At 34.2% G+C, this 18796-nt stretch overlaps 1 pseudogene; it reads left to right on the top strand.

Moving 5' to 3' along the window:
* Positions 1-630, top strand: part of LOC107963179 (uncharacterized) — a 34021-nt pseudogene extending 33391 nt beyond the window's left edge.
* The last annotated feature ends 18166 nt before the right edge of the window (positions 631-18796 follow it).

Below are 18796 nucleotides of genomic sequence, written 5' to 3' on the forward strand. Positions count from 1 at the left end.
GACTGTTCTTTTCTCACACAGAAAAGAGGAAGATACAAAAAAATGATCCTACGACACATGGATTTCGACACCAGAAGATAAAGAATAGTCAGTAATTTGATCATGTCTGTTAGAGAACTCTTTTGTGATATGTTATTAGTTGCCAACAATGCCTTGGTCTTTTATTCCAAGAACACTCGTGAATATAAATCCGCACTGCATCTGAGACGTATTGTCACCGCCGCTTTGTGGCAACATTTTAAGGAGTACAGAGGCAAGGTTCCCATGATCACCTTTTCCTCCAACGCACCTATGCACAAACCTCTTGCAAAGCCCTAGAGCATTCACTGTGGTAATCGCAAACCACTAGGAAACGCATCAAACGACAGGAATCCCGTAGATGGGGCTTGTCATGGGAAGACAAGTGCTGCAGATTCTCCAGCATCAGATGAGTCCTTAGCTGTGACAAAGAAGGTTTCAGCTTCTCGGCCAAGAAAAGTTAGCAGTGGACGCACAAGTCAAAAGCCTGAAGCTCGAACAAAAGGAAGAAAGAGAAGTGCAGGTAGGTGATAATGTTGTACAAATGTATAACAATCAATCTGTCTTCTATTATGAGACCTTGTTGTAAATGTATATAGTTATCAAGTGTAAGAGTTTTGTCCCTTAGGATAAATGGTTCTAGAATTGCAGTTTTACTTTCAAAACTACCATTAATCAGTGAAAAACAGGAAACCCTTTATGATGGAGAATGTAGTAGCTGGGTATATAAACAACGGTGAAAATGCCAATCATTGGCTCATGATATCCAAGTTTTAGGCAATCATGTTGAAAAAGAATGAAAGTCGATCTCGCAAAAATGTACCAACACAAAAACTCACTCTAATCAAAACAACCAAATAACTAGTTTTTAAAGCATTTTTTAATTAACTGTTTTATTTTTTATTAAGTATTATTTTTTTAGTGAAATCGAAACAATGGTTTTGGGACCACAAATCTAACCCAAAAATAAGGTTTATTTTTATTTTATTAGATGGTCCGTATTATAATAAGCATGTCGTGTGAAAATTTTGATACAAAAATTTTATCGATTAAATGTTTAATTACGAGAAGAATTAAATCACATAAAATGTGAAAGTTAAATTCTAGTAGCTAGAAGAATCAAATAGCTATGGAATTCAAATCTAGAAGTCCTTATATGGTAATTAGACCATTAAAAAAAGTATGTATGTTTTTTTTGGTGACTCATCCATGGAAATATAGAAAAAGAGTAAGGATTAAATTGGAAATAGCAAAATACTTAATTAATTAAAAGATGAAAAGAAAATATATCATCTCATTTTCATCATCTTCAATCTAAAAACACATGGAAACCCTAGGTGAGAGAAAAGAAACTTTCAAGGCCTAATTGGGTAGGTTTCCTTGTCCCTTTTTTAGTAATTTTGTTATTTTTGAAACCAGGATAGCTTAATCTCTTTATTTAAGGGATTAATTTGAAACGTCACCAAGGTATGAAAAATCGATCATGGATGTATATGTTGAAAATTAGAAATTTATGGTAGAAAATGAAAGATTATTGATAGATAAACAACTTTTACAAAGTGATTTTTGATGAAAACATGATTTAGGGACTAAAATGAAAATTTGTAAAATTTGATGAAAAATTCTTAAATTTTATGAATACATATGCTGGAAAATTTGTAATAGGGCTTTGGTTAGGCTTGGAATAGGGAGTACTTTGCACAAGTTTCATTTTCCTAGCCTAAGGACAAAATCAGAATTTATGAAAAAGTTAGGGGTAAAATGGTAATTTTACTAGAACGTAAATTGAGTCCACTTAAATATGAAATATGTGAAATTAATGGTTAAATTCATTTATTTAGATCTGGACAACACTAATTTGAGGTTAGATCGAGGAAAAGAAAAAGTTTCGGATTAGTAGACTTCTAACGAGAACAAGTGTTGAGGTAAGTTTGTGTAACTTAACCGAACTTGTAAATATGTTTAATTAAATGTTGTGTTTGTATATAATTTGACTTATATTGATATGATTTATTTGATTGTTATGATGAATGTTTGAATACATGTTTGAAATGATGATAAAGGGGTAAGTCCCGATTGAATACTGAATTCTACTGATTATATGCGCTTTCCTGAAACTAATAAGGTCCTACATTTGTTGCGGACGAGATTTAGCTCAGACAAGTAATCCCATTAACTTTGTTATAAAAAGGATTTAGCCTGGACGGGTAATCCCGATATAATACCTCTCGAGCATACATTATGATTAGGGTTTAGCCTGGACTGGTAATCCTAATCGAGCTCCTCTGAGCATATGTTATATAAAAGATTTAGCCTGGACTGGTAATCCTGTTATACGATATGTGGCTCGAGAGAGTGTTTCTTGGTTAAGTGCCCTAAGAGGTACCCTTGAATAAGGAATTGACGGATTATTGAATCGTACACTTCGAGTGTACTACTTGAGTATCCATTGGAATTCAATGATTCAATAGACATATAAATCTTGATATGACATGAGAATTATGAGATGAAATGATAATGACTTGACAGAATATTGCATGATGAGCTCATCTATGTTACTTGATTGATATGAAGATTTTGGTGACTAACATGTTTGGTTGAATGTATGTGATTAGGCAATTTAGCCAAATGGATGGAAACATGACATTGTATGCTTATATTTAATGAACAAGATTGGTAAGTTTAGTTTCCGTTATACGAACTTACTAAGCATGTAATGCTTACTCCATTTATTTTTACCCTGTTTTATAGTGCTTAGAAGCTCGTGAAGGTTGGAAGATTATTGGAGCATCTTTACACTATCAACTAGTCATTTTGGCTATACTGAGTAAAATCATTTTGGTATAATGGCATGTATAGGGCAACTTGACCATTGGTAGCTTGATAATGTTATTTTGTAACCTAGCCATTGGAATGGCTAGTAATGGTTCATTTTGGTATGACTAAGTTGATTATTATGATATATATATACACATGTGTTATGTTAAGAATATGTGATCAATGTTGTGAATGCCTAAGTTAAATTAAGGTAAGGTTGTGATCATGTATGCTTGTAGTGATATGTCTTGTGAATGATGAAATTTGCTTAAGTTGAATACTTGGATTGGTTGGTATTGCATGTGTGTTTCAAGTGTAGGTCTTGGGTGAAATTTTGGGTGAGAAATGAAGCTAGAAATGACTTCATTTTTTCCACACGGGCATGTGTCTAGACCCTGTGTAACACATGGCCTGGTAACATGGGCTTGTGATTAGGCCGTGTGTCCCCATGCACCTTAATTTTGAGAAACAGAATGCTCAGAATTGAGCACAAGGGTACGTAGTCACAGGCGTGTGTCTCAGCTGTGTTTGCCACACGGCCTAGAACACGGGTTTGTGTCTTGGCCGTGTGAAACCTGCACCTAATTTTGAATTGAATTAATTACCCACACGGCCTAACACATGGGCGTGGGGCATGGTCGTGTGTGCAAGTCAGAGAGTTATACGGGGCCAAACACGGCCTCCAACACGGGCATGTCCCAGGGTCACACGGGCATGTCCCTTGGATCACACGGGCGTGTGAGCCCTGCACCTTGGAAAAATTTTGAAAAGTCACGAAAAATTTTTAAAGTTCCCGATTAAGTCCCGATTCGATTCTAATGCTCATTTTGGGCCTCAAGAAAACAATTAAGGGATGTTATGAATGATCTCAATAAATGTTTCTGAATGTTCTGGTATTGCTCTGAAACCTTGTTTCGGCGACGGATACGGGTTAGGGGTATTACAAGTATAATTAAAATATTTTATTTTATTTAATAAAAGAAAAGTTGTAATAATTATACATTTAAAATAACTAGTCTTCCATGCATGTATAACGTTTAAAAGATGGATAAAAATAAAAACATTTAAAATAATAAGATTAAATTATAATTGTTATAAAATAAAGAAATATGGGGAGAGTAAAGAACAAAGAAAATATGAAAGCGATAGAGGATGTACTTTAATAAGGGGATGATTACAATGCTTCATCAGAGTCTCTATTTTTAGGCATAAGAAGTGTAAAAAAAGTAAAGATCTAATTCTGATAACTATTAGAATTTAAAGTACATCAAAAATTTGTCTTTATCATGATGGACATCCACTTAAGATATTCATAACACTCCCAATTGGATGTCCATTGGTAGATAATGTGCCTCATTAAAACCTTATTAGGAAAATCCCGTGGGATAAAAAACCTAATGAAGGAAAAAGAGTACACAATATTCTATTACAAGCTGCCTCGTTAAAAACCTTTACCAGGAAAATCCAATGGGACAAAACATTGGTTGAAGGAAAAGAGTACAACTTGTTTTTAGAATCCCCCTTATGGCACCGTTACATTACATCTTTGTGTCGACGCATTCCAATCTTGTGTAGTAGTTTGAAGTTGGCACTACCTTAGTAAAAAGATTTGCTAAATTATCACTAGAATGAATTTTTTGAACATTTATATCACCTCTTTTCTCAAGATCATGGGTGAATAATAGTTTTGGTGAAATATGTTTCATTCTATCACCTTGGATGTAACCACCCTTCAATTGTGTTATACATGCCACATTATCTTCATATAAGATAGTTGACATCTTTTCCTGTAAAGGCAAATTAAATATCGTCTGGATATGTTGGATCAATAACCTTAGCTAAACACACTCTCGACTCGCCTTATGCATTGCAATTATTTCTATATGATTAAAGAAGCGACAGCTAATGTTTGCTTTGTTGAATGCCATGATATGGCAGTATCCCCACATGTAAATAAATATCTTGTTTAAGATCTACCTTTATGTGGATCCGATAAGTATCCAACATCAGTATAGCTGACTAATAGGGATTTTGAATAATTTGAAATGTAACATCCTAACCCGTATTCGTCATCGGACCAGGGGTTTGGAGCATTACAAGAACATTCAGAATATTTTTCAATTAATTTACGTAAATTACTATTCATTTACCAAGATCATTCATAACGTCCCTTGATCGGGCCCTCGAGGCCCAATAGGAGCATTAGAATCCAGTTGGGACTTAATCGAGACTTATAAGAATTTTTTGTGACTTTTCAAAATTTTTTCCAAGGTGCAGGGCTCACACGCTCGTGTGGTCTAGGGGGCACGCCATGTAACACCCCTCACCCCTATTCAACGCCAAAATAGGCTTACGGAGTATTACTGAACTTACAACACAATTATACATACTTTTAGCATACATTTTGTTAATTCAAATATTCATCATTCAATCTCATTCAATATGTCCCTAATACAAGCCTATAAGGCCCTAAATATGCATTGGGATTGGTTCAGGACTAAACTGATAACTTTTAAAACATTTGGAACACTTAGAAAATTTTTCTCAAAACAGGGAACACACACCTATGTGGCCAGGCTGTATGTCTCACACGGCTACCAGACATGCCCATGTCACAGGCCGTGTGAACATTCGAAATGGAAACACATGGTCGTGTCCCAGCCCATGTGCAAACAAGTGAGCTTACTGACTTGGGTCACACGGCCAACCACACGCTCGTGTGTCTAACTTGTGTGCCCTTCAAAGTGGCCACACATGCTCATGTGCCGGACTGTGTACTAGGCTATGCTAAACCTGTAGGGTATACTGACTTATGCCACACGGCCGACCACATGCCCGTGTGTGAGACCGTGTGGAGCATACTGACTTCGTTTCAATTTCAACACCAATGGACACACAGTCGTATAACATGACCGTGTGTCACACATGGCTGAGACACACGCCCGTGTCTTTGTCCGTGTGGACAAAAATAGGCTATTTACCAAGCTATTTTGCCACCCAATTTTTGTGCATACCTACACAATTCAAATGGTACTCGCTGACAGCATAAATGGTCATCCAATTCAACCAAAATCAAGACTAAAACATACCATTTCATTTCCAGCAACTAGCATGCTTACTATCTCATGTTTTACTCATTCAAACCATACCAACTTTACATATTCAAATCATCTAATTAAACATTTTCCAAACATGCATCATTATGCATCAATCCACATGCACATAGCTTCTTAATTATCAACCATTTGACATCTATAATACCAACTATTAATAACATTGCAAACCAACCTCAATCACTCAATATAAACTATATGCACACTTCTACATACATAACCAAACTAGCCAAATTAAGTCAAGTCTCATGGCTATATATACAAACCAAAACCTAACCATTCATAAGCCATCTCAAATGGCAAAACTCACTACCAAGATACATATCAAAATGACCATAATCCTATACATACCATATGACCAAACCATAAGCTTAAAAGTACCAAAATGATGGTTGGATAGTGTGACGTAGTCTCCGATGATCCTCGAATCTGAGCTAGCTTTGAAATCACTATAAAACATGAGAAAAATGAAGTTTTATAGCTTAGTAAGATCGTATGAAATAAACTCAACTAATCGCAAATACACAAATCTTCAATTTGAACTTGTTAATTTGAAATTCATAAATACTAACAAACCTTCCACATGCTTAATCATATACTTATATGCAAACTTCATAACTTCTTCAATTTAAAGCTCATATGATTCATATACATACCTAAACCAATTTGTAACAAACTCATATCCAAATGGAAAAATGTCGAATACTCAAATTCTCGCACACTAAGTGCCAATACATAGCCAAAGCTATTTTAATCTCGCACACTAAGTGCCATACATAGCCGAAGCTATCTTGAATCGCACATTAAGTGTCATACATAGCCGAATTATTGTCAAATGTGACTGTAGTCTCGTATACACAATTTATTCAATATCAAAGCATTTAAAGCATAATTATAACAATGCTTATTACATACGAACTTATCTCGGATGTAAAAATAGCTAAACTGATCGATTAGTCGAGAAATTTGTTTTTCCCTTGATCTATATCCGTGTTTTGCTTTTCTTGATATATATGTAATTAAAATCAGCTTATTTAATCACTTCTCTATTCAATTTAGTCCAAAATTCACTTTAAGGCATTTTTACAATTTAATCCTTATTTCATTTAATCACAAATTAATGAAATTAAAAATAAACCCATGCTAGCTAAATTACTATAATGTCGCTAGCAGCCCATATTTTTCATTTATTTCACATTTTAACCACAAAGTTTCAACAATTCTCAATTTAATCCCTATTTTGCATTTTCACTAAAAATCACTTAACAAAACTTGTATAGCTATTAACAAATTGTATAGCTATTAACAAACATTCATAATCTATCAAGAAATTTCAAAACACATGCTTATTCATCGATGAAATCATCTAAAATCTTTAACAGTTTTGCAAAATTAGACCCTAGGCTAGCTAGAATAAGCTGCAACGATCTCAAAAATGTAGGAATCATTAAAAACGGGACAAATCATTAAAAACAAGACAAAATCACACTTACATGCAAGGGAACAATGTAGTCGAATGTTGAAGCTCTATTAATGGTGTTTTCTTGGCTGATTTTTGGTGAATGAATGCAACTAGGAAGATGAAATTTTTTTTCTTTATTTTTACTAAGTTTATTATCAATTTACAACTTTAACCTTAATTAATAAACCTTAAAACACTTAATATTATGCCCATATTTGTCCACTCAAATAAATAATGGTCTTATTACAAATAAGGACCTCTAGTTTAATATTTTATAGCTATTAAACACCTTTAGCTAATGGAACATTACTTTTGCACTTTACGCGATTTAGTCCTTTTTCTCAAATTGACCATTTAAACGATAAAATTTCTTAATGAAATTTTTACACAATCGTCATATCATGTTATAAAAAATAAAATAATAATAAAATAAATATTTTAACTTTAGATATGTGGTCTTGAAACCACTATTCCGATTTACCCAAAACGGGTTGTTACAACTCTCCCCCCCTTAGGGATTTTCGTCCCCGTACCAGTGAATAGGTTAGGGTACTGTTTTCTCAAAGCTTCCTCAAGCTCCACGTAGCCTCTTCTACACCGTGTCTTTTCCACAAAACTTTCACTAAGGCTATGCATTTATTTTTTAATCCTTTGATCTCTTGAGCTAAAATTCTGATCGGTTCTTTAATATATGTCATATCAGGTTGAATCTCAATTTTTGACGGGGAAATTACATATGATGGATCCGATCTATATCGATGTAACATCGATACACGAAACACGTTGTGAATCTTTTCTAACTTGGATGGTAAAGCTAGTCGATATGCCACTGGCCCTATTCTTTCGATGATCTCGTATGGCCCGATGAAATGTGGACTCAACTTGCCTTTGCAACCAAATCTAAGGATTTTCTTCCACAGAGATACTTTCAGAAACACTTTATCACCAATCTAAAATTCAATATCTTTTCTTTTCACATTCGCATATGATTTTTGATGATCTAAAGTTGCTTTCAAACAGTCACGAATTACTTTCACTTCCTTTTTGGTTTCTCTAACCAAATCAACTCTGTGAATCTGTTTCTTACTAAGTTTAGTCCAGTACAATAGAGTTCGGCATTTACGACCATATAATGCTTCATACAGAGCCATCTTTATGCTCAATTGAAAGCTGTTATTATATGCGAATTCAACCAGCGGCAAATATTTCTCCTAGTTGCCTTCAAACTCTAAAACACAAAATCAGAGCATATCTTTGAGGAATTGAATTACTCGTTCAGACTGTTCGTTAATTTGTGGATGAAAATCTATACTAAAATTCAACTTTGTACCCAAAGCTTCTTGCAATTTCTTCCAAAATCGCGATGTGAACCTCGAATCTCTATCCAAAATAATCGAAACTGGTACCCCGTGCAACCTAACAATCTTAACAATATACAATTCAGCTAATCTATCGAGTGAATAGTCAGTACGTATTGGGATGAAATGTGCTGATTTCGTTAATCGATCAACGACAACCCATATAGCATCTTTCTTTTTTAGAGTCAAAGGTAATCCCGATAAAAAATCCATTGTAACTCTGTAACATTTCCACTTTGGTATCATCATAGGCTAAAGCTAACCCGAAGGTACTTGATGCTCGACTTTCAATTGCTGACAAATCAAACACTTCGATACAAAATCAGAAATGTCTCGTTTCATACTTGACCACCAATACAATTTCTTCAAATCATTATACATTTTGGTACTCCCTGAATGAATATATAAGCGACCACTATGCGCCTCGTGTAAAATTTTCTAAATCAACTTTGGATTTTTTGGTACGCAGATTCTATCTCAGAACATCAAACAATCATCGGATCCAATTTGATACTCAAAATCACTATTCAACTTTCATTGCACTGTTTTAGCTTGTAACTCAGTATCACACCTTTTAGCTTTGCAAATTTGTTGAAGAAAAACTGGTTTAGCCTTTAATTCAGCTAATATTGAACCAGTATCAGATAATGTCAATAGTGTATTCATTGCTCTTAAAGGAAACAACGATTTTCTACTCAAAGCATCCGCAACCACATTCACTTTCCGCAGGTGATAATCAATTACTAACTCATAGTCTTTTAAAACTCGAGCCATCTCCGTTGTTTCAAATTCAAATCTTTCTAAGTCACAATATATTTTAAGCTTTTATGATCAGTAAAGATGTGACATTTTTCACTTTACAAATGATGATGCCAAATTTTCAATGCAAAAACTATAGCAGCCAATTCTAAATCATGCGTCGGATAATTCTTTTCACGCAGTTTCAACTGTCTGGAAGCATAGGCTATCACTTTTCCTTCTTGTATTAATACACAACCCAAACCATTCAATGACGCATCGCTATAAATAAAAAATTCTTTACCAGATTCAGGTTGAACCAACACTAGAGCCTCGGTTAATAATGCTTTCAATTGATCGAAACTTTGTTGACATTTCTCGGACCATTCATACTTCACATATTTCTGTAGCAGTCTGGTCATTGGTGTAGCAATCATCGAGAACCCTTTTACAAAATGTTGACAGTAACCAACCAATCCTAGAAAGCTTCTGACCTCGAATACATTTCTAAGTGGTTTCTAGTTAATAACTGCAGAAATCTTGCTCGGATCAACTCAAATGCCATTTGCCGAGACAATATGTCCCAAAAATTTAACTTCTCGGAGCCAAAACTCACATTTGCTAAATTTAGCAAATAGTTGCTTATCTCTCAAGGTTTACAACACAATTCTCAAATGCTTGGCATGCTCAAAATCATCTCAGAATAGATTAGAATGTCGTCAATGAACATAACAACAAATATGTCTAAATACGGTCTAAAGATCCGATCCATCAAATCCATAAAAATGTTAGGAACATTAGTTAGTCCAAAAGGAATAACAAGGAATTCATAGTGTTCGTACCTTGTTCTAAATGCAGTTTTCGGCACATCTGAGTCTTTAACTCGCAATTGATAATAACCAAACCTCAAATCAATCTTTGAAAATACTGGTGCACTTTTCAACTAGTCAAACAAATAAACTATTCTCAGCAATGGATACATTTTTTTTTTGTAACCTTATTGAGCTAACGATAATCAATACACATTCTCATTGACTCGACTTTCTTCTTTACGAACAATACAGGCGTACCCCAGGGTGAAAAACTTGATCATGCAAAACCTCTATCTGTTAAATCTTGCAATTGCGCGTGTGGGAGGGGCAACACACCCGTGTGACTAATTTGACATGGTCGTGTTGATGGCTCATGTGGCTCACACGGCCTAAGCAATTCATGGACACGCCTGTGTCCTCTACCCATGTTGAATTAATTCTAAATGCACATCTACAGGGGTTTTCACACGGCCTGGCACACGCCTGTTTCCCTGGCCCGTGTCCTTCATACAGCCATGACACGCCTTTGTCCTAGCCTGTGTGCAAAAACATGGACATTCTGTTTCTGACATCAGTATCCCCAAAATGTCACACGGCCAAGGCACACGCTCGTGTGGTAGGCCATGTCCATCACACGGTTGAGACACACTGCCGTGTCTCTTCCTGTGTGTTTATTATCATGCATACTGACTTGAAATCTTTACGTGCAGGGGACACATGGCCGGACCACACGCCCATAAGTCAAACCATGTGTCACATACGGCCTAGAAACATGCCCGTGTGCCTACCTGTATGGACAATATAAGGCTATTTACCATGCCTCTTTGCCACCCTTATTTACACTGCCTACACATTAGGAATCAAAACCAATACAAGGCTATCTCGTGCAACTATTTCAGCCACAATAAACAACATTCCATGTGTCCATTTTACTCATCTATGAAAATAACATCTTGTATATAGATCAAAATGAATGTTAGCCATCATTCAAGGCTTAAAACAAAATGAAGGATTTATCCTAAACCAATACATTTGGCCAAACTTATAAAGACACAAAACATAAGTCTAGTTCCCTATACATTCCATATTCAAAAATATGAACCAAACTATACCGAAAGCTTTGATTGATAGTGTGATTAATATCTTTGACTTTCGTTGATCCTTGGGCTAGATAGGCGGCACTACAAGAAAATGAAAAAGGAGAGGGAGTAAGAATAAAGCTTAGTAAGTTGCACATAAATAATTATACAACATAACTTTGCCATTCATCAACAAGTATCATAATACACAAGTGGCATAAGCAAAACTTACTCATCAATAGTCAATAAACCTCATATAGCATATATTGAGCTCACATTTCATACATACCAAATAGGTTCCCGTGTCATTTATAACCAGGTTATACTTTCCTTGTTAACTTGAAATCATACTTTTACCGTTGAACTATTTGGAACATTATCAGATACTCATTTAGCCTCAAACATGGGTGCAGGTGCTGATGCCATGTCCCAGACATGGTCTTACACAAGCTCTAGCATATCTATGTTGATGCCATGTCCCAAACATGGTCTTACATTGACACATCTCGTAGTCGATGCATGTCCCAGACACATCTTACACTGGCTTACGTCTCGAGGCTGGTGCATGTCCCAAACATGTCTTACACCAGACATGGTCTTACACTGGCCCTCATAATATGGCCGATACATGTCCCAAACATGTCTTACACTAGCTCACAATGACCCATATATTATGGCATGAATATTCGATTTATTTCCTAAGTTCAAACGGGAACTCTACTATCTCTATTACCATCATGCTTTCTCAATTCCACAATCAAGCAATTCATGCTATATTAATCTCAAGTACAATTCAACACATACATTAACATTGTAGTTGTATTATTTACATACAACTTACCTCGGATTACAAAATGTAGCAACTAGTCGATTTAGTCGATTTGCTTGGCTTTCCCCCGATTTAGGTTCAGATTTGATATTTCTTGATCTATAATAGCAAAATGTACTTATTTAGTCACTAATTAAAACTAGGCAAATCGAAAATTTATAACTTTGGTAAAATGACCATTTTGTCCCTAGGCTTTGACAAAATGACCATTTTACCTTAGGCCCAAAAATCAATTTTTATCAAATTTCTTCACACCTTAAGCCTAGCTGAACCTTTTCTACTCTTATAGCAACTCCAAATACCCACTATTTGACACACTTATAATCTATTTTACAACTTACGCAACATAGTCCTTTTAGGTGTTTTCATACTAACACCTTTCACAAAAGTTGGTCATAAGACACCCAAGACTCATTTTCTTTCATAAAAACTCAGCAAACATTACAAAACCTTTCATGGAAAAACCCTAAACTCTTAATCATTTTGCAAAATAGTACCCTCATTTGAAAGCTTATGCTTCAAGGGTATCAAAAGTAAAAAAATATTCAAGAAAAGCCATAAAAATTACTTACTTGTGAAGGCTTAAAGTTGCTAAAATTTCAAGCTCTTAAAACCCTATTTCTTGCTAAAAACTTTGGTTGAGAAGAAAGAATAGATGAAAAAGATGAAGGCTAGGCACTTATGGTATTATTATATTACACCTTATGTCATCAACATACCTAATGTTGACTTTTCAACATTTTTACCTCCTATGGCCAGCCAAACTATCACATTAGGGTCTCATTACCCTTTAAAGGCCTCCAATTTTTATTCTCTAGCTATTTGACACCTTTAGTTATCAATTTAGGACTTTTTTATTTTATGCGTTTAGTCATTTTTCCCAATTGAGCTCACGAACGTCAATATTAACCCACCAAATTTTTCATACACTAATATAAACATGCAATGGCTCAATAATAATAAAATAATTTATTCTACTTTGGATTTGTGGTCCCGTGACCACTATTTCGACTAGCCCCAAACTCGGGCTATTACAATAAACATTAGACATGACATGAATAGCTAGGTTTAAAAGCCATAATAAATATGAGCCACATCTCATGCTCATATACATATAACTCAATATAAACCAATACACTTGGCCAAAGCATAATAACACATGTCAATAAACTAGATCCCTATACATGTCACTCACTTGAAATTTCTAATATATACTTCATTATTCCAAAGGTAGTGACTTGATAGTGTGATGCTGCCTCCGATGATCTCCAACCTCGAGCTACTTGACAAGCTGAAAGAAATGGAAAGGAGGGAGTAAGCTTCATGTTTAGAAAGTCCATATGAAAATAATAAGAAATTTATCAATATGCTTCCACCAATTCTTACAACATGATCTCAAGGAAATACTACCATAATTGCCTTTTTACTTATGCTCAGGTCAAGCTGTTTTTTCAGGTCACAGTCACTAAATTACTTATATCCAAGTTACGGAACTCTAAATTAAGATTCTAAAATTTTCAAAGAAACTAGACTCACATATATTCTTACCATAAAATTTTTAGAATTTTTGGTTTAGCAAATTAGTATAGTTTATTCTTCAAATTCACTCTTATTCTGCTGTTTGACAGCTTAAACGTTTCTTTACTAAAAATTAATTATCTCCGCACAAAGGATTCAAATGATATTTCTGTTTGTTTCCTTTGAAAATAGACTCATTAATAATTCTAATCATATAAATTTTAGACCATAATTATTTTTTTACAATTTGTAATGATTTTCCCAAATCAGGACAGGGGATTTCGAAATCATTTTGACTATGTCTCACAACAATTTAAATATTTCATAGTATGAAACTCTTTTCCTTACACCATTTATTCTATTTGAAATTAGACTCATTAAGCTTTAATTTAATATTTTATTAAGCCTCTAACTCAATTTCCACAATTTTCGGTGGATTTTCAAAGTCAGACTACGGCTGCTATCCAAAACTGTTTTAGTGTAAATTAATAATACTAAGTTTATCACACCTTATTAATTCATTTTTCACCACATTGGTAAAGATACATATTTATACATTATAAGTATAGACCTATAATCACAAGGTCATCATAAAATCATTCTCATAGGCGTGAATTACCTATTTACATCTTCACCAAATGTGCATCATAAACTGAAATCATTTTTCATGAGCTTGGCATACATACCTGGGTTACTCATCATGCTCATATTCATTCCTTACTAATCATACAATATGAATTGAATTCACATCTCATCAATTTCATGTAAGTACCTGTACCACTCACCACATGGTCATAAGATCTCTCATTTCGATATAAATCATAAATTTTTCGTTGAACCATTTGGAATACTACAGGATATTTATTAGCTCCAAACATAGGATACGATGCCATTGCCATGTCCCAGACAGGTCTTACAATGACTTTCATATCTCGAGGCTGATGCCGTGTCCTAGACAGGTCTTACACCAGTTCTCATCTATAGGTGTCGACGCCATGTCCCAGACAGGTCTTACACTGACACACAACAAGTTGACACCATGTCCCAAATAGGTCTTACACTAGCTAGTATATCTCGAGGCCGATGCATGTCCCAGACATGTCTTACACTAGCTCTCATCCCAATGCCAATGCATGTCCCAGACATGTATTACACTGGTCCTCATAATGTGGCCGATGCATGTCCCAGACATGTCTTACACTAGCACACATATCACCCAATGTCATGGCATGAATATCCCAAATCTATTCCTAATGTTCAACCGAAAGTCTTTATTACATTAATTCTCATATTTCACATTCCCAACACAACTCAAAAATTCATGCCAAACAAATTGTATAATACATAATAATAGTTAATTTGCATTATTTACATACAACTTACTTGTTTCAATGGAATGTCATATTCCATCAAATTTCCAATGTATTTAATCATCACAAAAATGTTATTAACGTTTGGCATCAGTTTCTCATGTATAGCCCCATCTACATATAATTAAATGCAATCATAGCAAAATAGATTTCAATTATATTACAATAACATGGATAACATGTTTATTTAATCACACGGACTTACCTCGAATGCAATTTCGGCTAATTATTCTCTTTTTATCCTTAACCACACACTTTCTCGATTTAAGCCTGAATCTCGATTTTCTTGATCTAACATGATGAAATTCACTCATTTGGTCATTACATTAATCAAAACATTCTATAATTCATAATTTGGAAAAATGACCGATTTGCCCTTAGACTTTACAAAAATTATAATTTTGCCCTCAAGTTCGTAAATCGATTTTTATCGAATTTCCTCCCTTACGAAGCCTAGCCGAATTCTCTTTATAACTATAGTAATTCACAATTTCAATTATTTCACACATTTACAACTTATTTTACAAACTTTACAAAAAAGCTTTTATTAGGTGTTTACATGCAAACTCCTTTCACAAAAGTTGTTTATTACACAACCATGACTCATTTTCTTCCATAAAAATTCAGAAAAAAACATGAGTATTCACATGGGAAAACCCTATTCTTTCATCCATTTTGCAAAATAGTCCCGTCATTAGCTAGATTATGCTACAAGGGTCTCAAAAGTACAAAAATTATCAAGAAAGGCCATCAAAACCACTTACTTGCAAGGGTGAAGAGTGGTTGATATTTTTGAGCTTTGACAACCCCCTCTTTGCTGGTATTTTTGGTGGGGAAGAAGAAAGATGAAAAGATGATACCTTTTGTTTTATTTTATTTTATTTCTAGTTAAAATTAAGTTACCAACTTCACCTAATTTTGACTTTTCTACTTTCTTTCTCTCTATGGCCGGCCAAGCACCTTTTTAGGGTCTATTTGCACTTTAAACACCCCATATTTTGGTTCTCTAGCTATTTAGCATATTTAGCTAGCAAAACAAAACTTTTACCCTTTATGCGATTTAGTCCTTTTTTGAAATTAAGCATGAAATCGTTAAAATTATTGCACCAAAATTTTCATGCACTCATACAATCATGCTATAACACATGAAATAATATTAAAAAAAATTTCTCTGGCCCCAAAATAGTGGTTCCAAAACCACTGTTCTGACTAGGCCCAAAATCGGGCTGTTACAATTCTCCCCTTTTAGGGATTTTCATCCCCGAAAATCTTACCGGAAAAGTGGTTTTGGTATTCACATAAGCTTTTCTTTTCCATAATCATTGATAAAGAACTGTCACTCGACTGTGTCTTTAATACTTATCTCTTTACTTTCTCATATCAGTTTCATAAGCGGTTCATTGCTATACTACACCTTGGCTGAATTTGAACCTCTATCTGAGAGTTCATACACACAAAAGCCTGATTTATGTCATCATGTTACATATACACACATACTTGAATCTTTTTGAATTCGTATAGTAAAACTAGTTAGTTCATTTTGACCTTATACTCTCTAATTTCACACAATCCGATTAATGGAGACTAGAATTCCAAGAAATTTACATTCATAAAGACACGAAGTCTCATTAATCTAATGAGATGGAATTCAGTACATACCGGCATGATTTATAGATCTCATCAAACATTTAACAATAAGCTACATCACATTTTTTTTCCTCTTTCCAGAACAGATATAATTCTGATAAGGCCTCAAGAATAATCCTTTCTCATTTCTATTCTAATATCAACACTGGAGAAGATAGCTCCGGTAAAACCTAATGCTTGACTCTAACCCTGTTAACAACTTAAATATTTCTGTGGTATCGAATGCTCTAAGCTATCACATTATCTTATTGTCTTAAAAAACATCACAATTCATACAACAGTGCGTCACTGAAAATTAAGAAGTCTACCCAAGTGCAGACTAGACAAGTTCAAATGCTTCGGTTAATAATATTCTAATCTGTCCAAGTTTTGCTAATCATAGATTAAGCCATTTGACTTTCATAAGACAAAAATTTTATCTCACAATCATTCGGAATTCATTCATCATGCTAATCAAAGATCATTTCACTTGCATTAACTCAAATAACCAATACATCTCAATTGAAGACATTAGCTTTGATTAAATTACTTGATAAAAGAGATCTATCATACCAATTGAAATTCGAAATTTCACCACTTATGCCTTTGCAGATGTCAAATCCTTACACATAAATTAGAGAAATCCAAAAACTAAAATCATCGCATTACCATGATCAAATTAGGAGCATAGTCACACTTGACATGATTATCGCAACTAAAGAACACATTTTGAGCACGAGTCATAATTGACAGATTATGGAACAAAGATAACAAGAAAACCAAGTGGAGAAATCCAAGATAGAGAAATCCCAAGATACGATACTATATCGAAAGACCATAAACAAACTCTTAAAGAAATATGAAAGACCTCGATAATTCCTCAGAGAGAAAAAGTCTAGAAGAAAACATCATTTCATCCCACTGGGATCAAATGTGACAATTAAAGGAAACAGAATCATGACATTATATGCATTTTCTCATAAGTTCCCAACAGACAGAATATAACAGAATACCAGAGAAAAGTAGAGCAAAACAGATTATAAACCAGTCAAACTGACAATGCCTTCATCTGACATTTAAATCAAACAACATCCTCATATAACAAGAATTTCATCAAAAGATAGATAGCTACTATAACACTTCTGAGAACAATGATCTTTTAGAATATATCAAGAGAGACAGTCATCATCTGTTCACTGAAAGTTCCATACTCAGACATCTTATATTTCAAATATTATTTCTCTAACTATTTCTGTCATCACAAATCCCATATTATTCTTTTCACTAAAGAAGATCAGTTCTGAGAAGATCTCAATCATTACATTTTCTCGACCTCGTACCTGAGTAATTCAATTTACCAAAGTAAATTTCTTCTCTAACTGTGATAGTGTATAATTGACATAATCTTTATGTCAACTTGATACCTTTCTAGCTTCGACTTTACTTTTCAACTCATTCTTAATCTCTAATCATGTTTATAGATATTTCTCTACTAAACTCTTTGGTTTTCACACTTGTGAGTTTATTCAACACAAATCTCATGAAATTCCATTACAAAGTACCACTCTAGTAAGGGGGTGAGGTTGTAGGGCCTTTAACTCGACTCTCATATACATACACATGTGACACAACTTTCATCATCATAGAAACATCATCAAAATCATATCATTCATTTCAGAAAAACTGACATTCATATTTGTTTTATGCCAACTTTCCAGTTATCTCATTTAGACAAGTACACTCTGCATGCACTCTATGAATTTTGAGTGACTTTACTTATCCCATTCATTTAATCAAACAAGTCATGTACATAACATCATACGAGAGTCAACAAACATGGATAAGTATATTCCAATCTGTACTTTCATTTCGCATATCATCGTATGCATATCATTACAAAATGTAAATCAATCCAAGTAATTTAACACTTATACTCAGACTATGTGAATTTTCCAACTGTATTCATTCAAATAAATATACATGAATATTCATTCCATCGATATTTTTGATAAGTTATCTAAACACATGCTTTCGCCCGAGTAAATCAGCCATATAC

Source organism: Gossypium hirsutum, chromosome A06, assembly GCF_007990345.1.
Source record: "Gossypium hirsutum isolate 1008001.06 chromosome A06, Gossypium_hirsutum_v2.1, whole genome shotgun sequence".
Lineage (NCBI taxonomy): Eukaryota > Viridiplantae > Streptophyta > Magnoliopsida > Malvales > Malvaceae > Gossypium > Gossypium hirsutum.